Genomic DNA, 6,000 nt, shown 5'->3' with positions numbered 1-6,000 from the left:
CTCTGATGAGGAAGAAAACGAGCAGAGCCCCCCTTTAGGTGTGTAACCGCTGTTTGTGTCATAACCACGAAGATTTGGGCATGGCGGGTTGGTTCTTTACCACCACCTAGAACCACAAGGACACGTTTGTGAAATCTGATGCTGTACCTGTTTGGTGTCCAAAGATATCGACACCAAATATTCCTCTTAACCGTGGGATTTTAATTCAGCTGGTACTTACAGATTGCTAGGGTCAAGGTGCAAGGGTCTGCTACAGGCATTGCCAGACTACAGATCTGGGACAGTCTTCAGTCAAGACTGACTGGAACCAAGAAGTAACCCCAGAATTGGCTCTTAGCGACTGCTAAACTCCTTGGAGCTGCGTCAAATCACTAAACCACTGGCACGTAGTACATGTTAAAGAAAAGCTTTTTAAATCCTCATGAAAACCTCTCAGGAAGTCACCGAAAGAGGATATGACCCCCAGCCAGTCTTCTTGGATCTTCTATCCACAGATCTCTCTGCTTTCCCTCTCTTCAGAATCTGGGCATGTCTCAACCCTTCTCAATACCCATTTCACCTCAAGTCTCAGTGTCTCCGACAGTTTGCCATGGCTCCTGCTTGCCGTTTCTTGCTCCACCTCTTCAAAATGACACTTAATTCTGCTTCCTGCAAGACTCTCCTTCTCTTTCCTCCAGGGAGAGGATTCTATTTCCTTTAAGATGTAAATCTGCAATGAAACACCTCATATTCTATCAGCTCAGACTCCTAACGAAAGACTAGTCCTGTATGCCCAAGCAGGAGCCTGCTTCCTAAAAGGTGGATGAGGAGGGAAAAATGTTAAGGGTCAACCAGAAACATACCTGCTGCCTCCTTCATGCATGCATGTATACATGTATAAATGTATGTGTGCATATGTATATGTAGAGGTTCATATACTGGGCTTCATAAAGGACTCAGGATTCACCAGTGCTTTTTCATAAGAATGATGCAAACAGTATATTAGATATAAACAGCACAGAAATAGATCCTGGGTGAGTGCATCTAAGTTAATCTTTATTATCGAATACCTTTGTAGCATATTAGCAAGTGGATTTTTTTTTTTTTGCCAAAGAAAGTATAATTACCCTTCATTATATGGCTCCTGTTCATTTTTCCCTACTACAAAACATGAGCTGTTGGTTATTGCTTTAATCAGAGTCAGACAGGAAACTATGCACAAGGTCTTAGAAAATCAAAAGTTAACATAGCTCAGGTCCACAAAAGCAATAAAACATACAAAGTATAAAAGTTTACAAAACTTTGTCTCGCTTGTATTTCTTTTTAGATTGGCACTCGGGGCAGGCTGGGTTGTTTATTCATTGTTGTGATGCTAGGACCTACTACAGTGAGTTTGAGAAAACATCACTGAACCAACATGTAATAAAGATGATATGAACTGTGCGTGCGCAAGAACCCCACACTGTATTTAGCCACACTCTCAGCTTCTTGGTGTTCTATCATTGGCTGCCTATGCAGAAAGTAAGATCTCTCCAGCTTAGCTTTCTGGTTCTTAAAAATTCTTCTTTTGCTCCTTTATCCTCCTTCCTCCCTTTCTTCTTCCCTGTTTTTCTCCCTACCTTTCTTGTATTTAAATGTTTCAATCACCACTTCCCAATGAAAGCGCAGTGCCAGCCATAAATGTGGTCCACAGAACCATAATTTCCCTAATAGCCACATTTAATAGGCAGAAAAAATAAATGAATTCATTAAAAATATTTTATTTATAGTACATATAAAATATTATCCTTTATATGCCTCATATTACTATCTCAACTTGTGGTCAATATGAAAAAAATCTTTATGAGAGATTTTGCAGTTTTTCTTCTGAGATTTTAAAAACTCTATGTGGCTTTTACATTTTTAGGATATCTCCAATCTCCATGGTTTAGATGTTCAATAACTGCAAAAGGCTGTTGTTGAGGGTTGAATGAGAAATGCTCTGCACTAGCTGGATATTTGACTGTTTGATCCCCCCGTGGGTGGTATTGTTCTGTAAGGTTTAAGACTGGTGTAGCCTGGCAGAGGCAGGTCTCCCAGGGAAAGCATATTCACATACGCCCACTATTCCTAAAGCGTCACAAGCTCTCACAGCCGCAGGCAGAGCCTCCCCAGCAGCCATGCTGCCCTTACCATGATGGACTACATATACAGCCTCTATACAGGAGATTAATGGAGTGTGAATGTTGGTCATACCAAATGATATACTTGAATGAAATGCCATTATGAAACCTGTCACTTTAAACTACGAATATGCTAATAAAATGTTTTTTTAAATTGTAGGAATCGGAATGAAATAAAATGAGATGTTCATATATATATATATTTATATAAATCTTATACACATGCACAGCATTCAGTATATTGGCAAGAATGAATGACAGAATGACATGATTAATTTAAAAGGATAAGATATAAAAGAGCTGGGGGGTGGCAAGACTTAAGGTTAATAAATTAAAACAGAATCCAGCATGTTCCATATCTGACATTAGACCAGGTATAATATTTGATAGAAATAACTTCATATAGCAAATTTTACAAGACTGATAGGATAGGCTTCATGCATACAAAAAAAATGATAACTCGTAACAATGGGTTAGCATCATAGTAGATTGCAAAGCCACCTTTAAAACTGCCTTTGTCTGATGCTGGATGGAAATTGTCATGTCACATGGCCTTTCTAAGATACAGCTGTAAAGCTAAGAACCAGACAAATATATTCTACTAAGTAAGAGAAAGGACCGTTGCTTTCTGTAGTTGATAAATTTTTCCTTCACTTTAATCTCGTTCTCAGGGAGCACACATGTTCTTCCATTGTTCCCATACGTTTGCAGTTTTTTTTCCAGAACATTAATGGAAAAAACAATTAGAAAATTGTTTTATAGGGAATATAATTTATACTAATATTCAAAGTGAAAACCATAAATGGTTAGATCACTTCATAAAAATAAGAGCAACACAACTAAGAGACTGCCATTATTATGTTTGTCTTCTGAACTTCCAGCCACCAAAAAAGTCCTTGACAGAGCGAGGTTACAAAGCAGGATGCTAAGTTAGGTAGCTCTCTTCTTTACATGCTGTGAGGTAGGCTGACTGCTAGAAGTCAGAAAATAATGCATTCCTGTGCATATGTAATTGTATAGATAATTGCCTCTATCACTTAAAAATATCATTTGCCAAAATGGTGTCTATGATTAATTATGTACATTTATCATTGAGTTGACTCGGATACATTATAAAATCCTTTCCCGAGGCTCATGCATATTTCCTCCCCCTGGTTTCTTTCAATGTTAGTCATTTATTAATTCAAAGTTTTTATTGTTCTCGAAGCCATACCCCACCTGAATAGGAAGCATGCTTCTCTTTGGCTGGTTATAACAGGAAGAACCGTGTTCCTATTTCAATCCTCCCCGCTTCTTTTGTGGCCAGTTCTAAAGGAAGGATAATTTGTTGATAGCCACGTGTCTTTCATACCATTTCCTCATCTTTAAACAACATGCTGCAGTAGCAACAGATGACAATGATAAGAGAGTCAATGAGTTAAAAATATGAACATACACAGATATCCTTCAGTCTTCGCATGTGGTCGTTCCCGAGCAGGATTATGATGCAGTACTGTACATCAACAGCCCCTGGAGAAGAGGCTGCCTTTAACACTGGTGGTCTGCATCCCTCTTGCCCTGGAGTCTCAGAAGACCTGCCTACCGTGACTTGCTAAGCCCAAGTCCTAGTTCTACCTCTGAGCCTTCTACTCTTTTCCGTTTGTTTCTGTACTTAACATCTCCAGTTTTGCAAAGGTTTATAGTACCCAAAGGATCTGCTTATTGCCACTCTCAGGTTTTTATCTTTCATTGCATATCCCTTCACTGCCTTGCTGTGGTTGGGGTAAGACACCATGACTGAGGCAACTTGTGAAAGAAAGCATTTCAGGGGATTGGAGTCCATGATGGAGTCCATGGTGGAACAATGGCATGGTGGCAGGGAGGGCTGGGAGCAGCTGCTGAGAGGTCACACCTTGATCCACAAGTAGGAGAGAGAGAGAGAGAGAGAGAGAGAGAGAGAGAGAGAGAGAGAGAGAGAGAGAGAGAGAGAGAGAGAGATGCCGCCGCCGCTGCCACCACCGCCACCGCCGCCGCCGCCACCACCACTACCACCACCACCACCACATACACACACACACAAAGAAGCAAGCAAGCAAGCAAGGACTTCAATTAGGCCTGGCTCTGGGTTATAAGCATTTCCCAAGACAGTTTCTTAATCCCTGTTGAGGTTCCTTGTATGGATATTTGCCGCTCAAACCTCCTGTAAGAAGCCCTTCTCCAAACTTTTGAGAGGCACTGCACTGTCCTTCCTACATCTCCTGCCTTTCATATAACCCGACATCTGGTTCCCAATAAAAAACTACAAAAACAACTTGGTGTAAAAACCTGGCAGCTCCCTCCATCCATTACTGAAAACATCTAGAGAATGTCTACTCCACCCTTTGCAACATGCTAAGCATGGGCAAGACAGCGAGAGCAACTGTACTAAAAAGGAGGGGATGGACGATACTAATACACAACTTCATCCAGGATGCAGGGAATATGAAGGAAGGGAACTCACTGTCATGTGGTTATTTGGAGGAGTTTTTGATCCATCCTATGGGGGCAGAGGAGACTGAACAAAGGAAGTAGCAATCGAGTGGAGATTTGAAGGAAGATCACAAGCTGGCCAGGAGAGGGCTTAAATGTGTTAGGCAGATGGGTACCACACAAGCAAAGACAGAAGGACATGCTTCTGTGAGGGCACATCAGGTGGCCAGAGTGGTTGCAGTTACTAGCGTGGGGAAGATTTTACTGGGTGACTTTGGAGCAGAAGGTGAAGAGCAACTTGGGAAGGTATTGGTAGCCAAACTATTCTAAGTTTATTTTGAGTGATAGCAGGCATTATTTAAGCAGTAGAAAGTAACACCAGAAGTTCCCATTGGAATGTATTATTCCAGCCACAAATTGGATTATAAGTTAGATGGGGGCAGGAATGAATGGCTGAACTATTTTTAGGAGGTAACCTAGCATAGAAGTGGGAATTTTGGAAATTAAATTCTGCCTTCTTTAACTGAGTCCTTTACTGAGCCTGGCAGCTATGAGTTGTCATCTGAGAACTACGGGGGACTTCTTCTGGACCTCGGTGTACTGGAGAAGAGCAGCTGCAGAGAGTGTGGCTAGGTCTCACAGGAGCAGACAAACTTTTTGAGCTTGTTCCTTCTGAAGTGTCAGAGTGTAGCGACATGGAAAAGTCAGTGAGAAGGCTGGGAAGGGAGTGTGATGGTGGCATGATGCACACCCTAGGTAAAAGCCACAAAGCAACTTTAGTGGGAGCTGAGCATAAACCTGCAAAGAGTATCAGGCCAGTAAAGAAAGAAGAGAGGCCTGAAGCAAATATCTGCGTCAGGGGTGGGCATTATAAATATCTTCATTTCACAAATACTTATTTGGTGTTGGGGTTACAGAAGAAGCTACTCAAAGATGTCAGAGAAACTTCCGATGTTAAATAACGCACGTTAAAAGAGGAGTTTTAAGAGGGGAGAAGGGGTGATAGTTCTGTTGATGCAGAGGAGGCAAGTAGGAAGAACTCTGCAAGGACACCTTTGTGGGTTAGATGAGATGCTGGGTGGTAGACACTGGAAACTCAGGTTAGGAAGCAGGCTAGTAAACAAACCGTGGGATTTAAACCCTCTTCATATTTTAAAGCCTGATATTATAGGGAGATAGGACTGGCTATATATCTTACGATCATACCTCATTTCCTTGAAACACACCTGTTCAGTCTACAAAAGGAAAGCTGTGCCATCCAGGGACTGCCATGGCTGTCAGCCAAGAGGAGAGATGTTGTAATTTGAAGCTGACGGCGAGATGACCCTTGCAGGGTCACTACAGTTTCTGTCTGGTGGCAGATCTTCCCGCTGAAATATGGAGGTGCCACGATGTTAAATCAATAGCGGTG

Source organism: Peromyscus leucopus, chromosome 13, assembly GCF_004664715.2.
Source record: "Peromyscus leucopus breed LL Stock chromosome 13, UCI_PerLeu_2.1, whole genome shotgun sequence".
NCBI lineage: Eukaryota > Metazoa > Chordata > Mammalia > Rodentia > Cricetidae > Peromyscus > Peromyscus leucopus.
The sequence above is the reverse complement of the archived record's forward strand: the minus strand, read 5'-3'. Positions refer to the sequence as shown.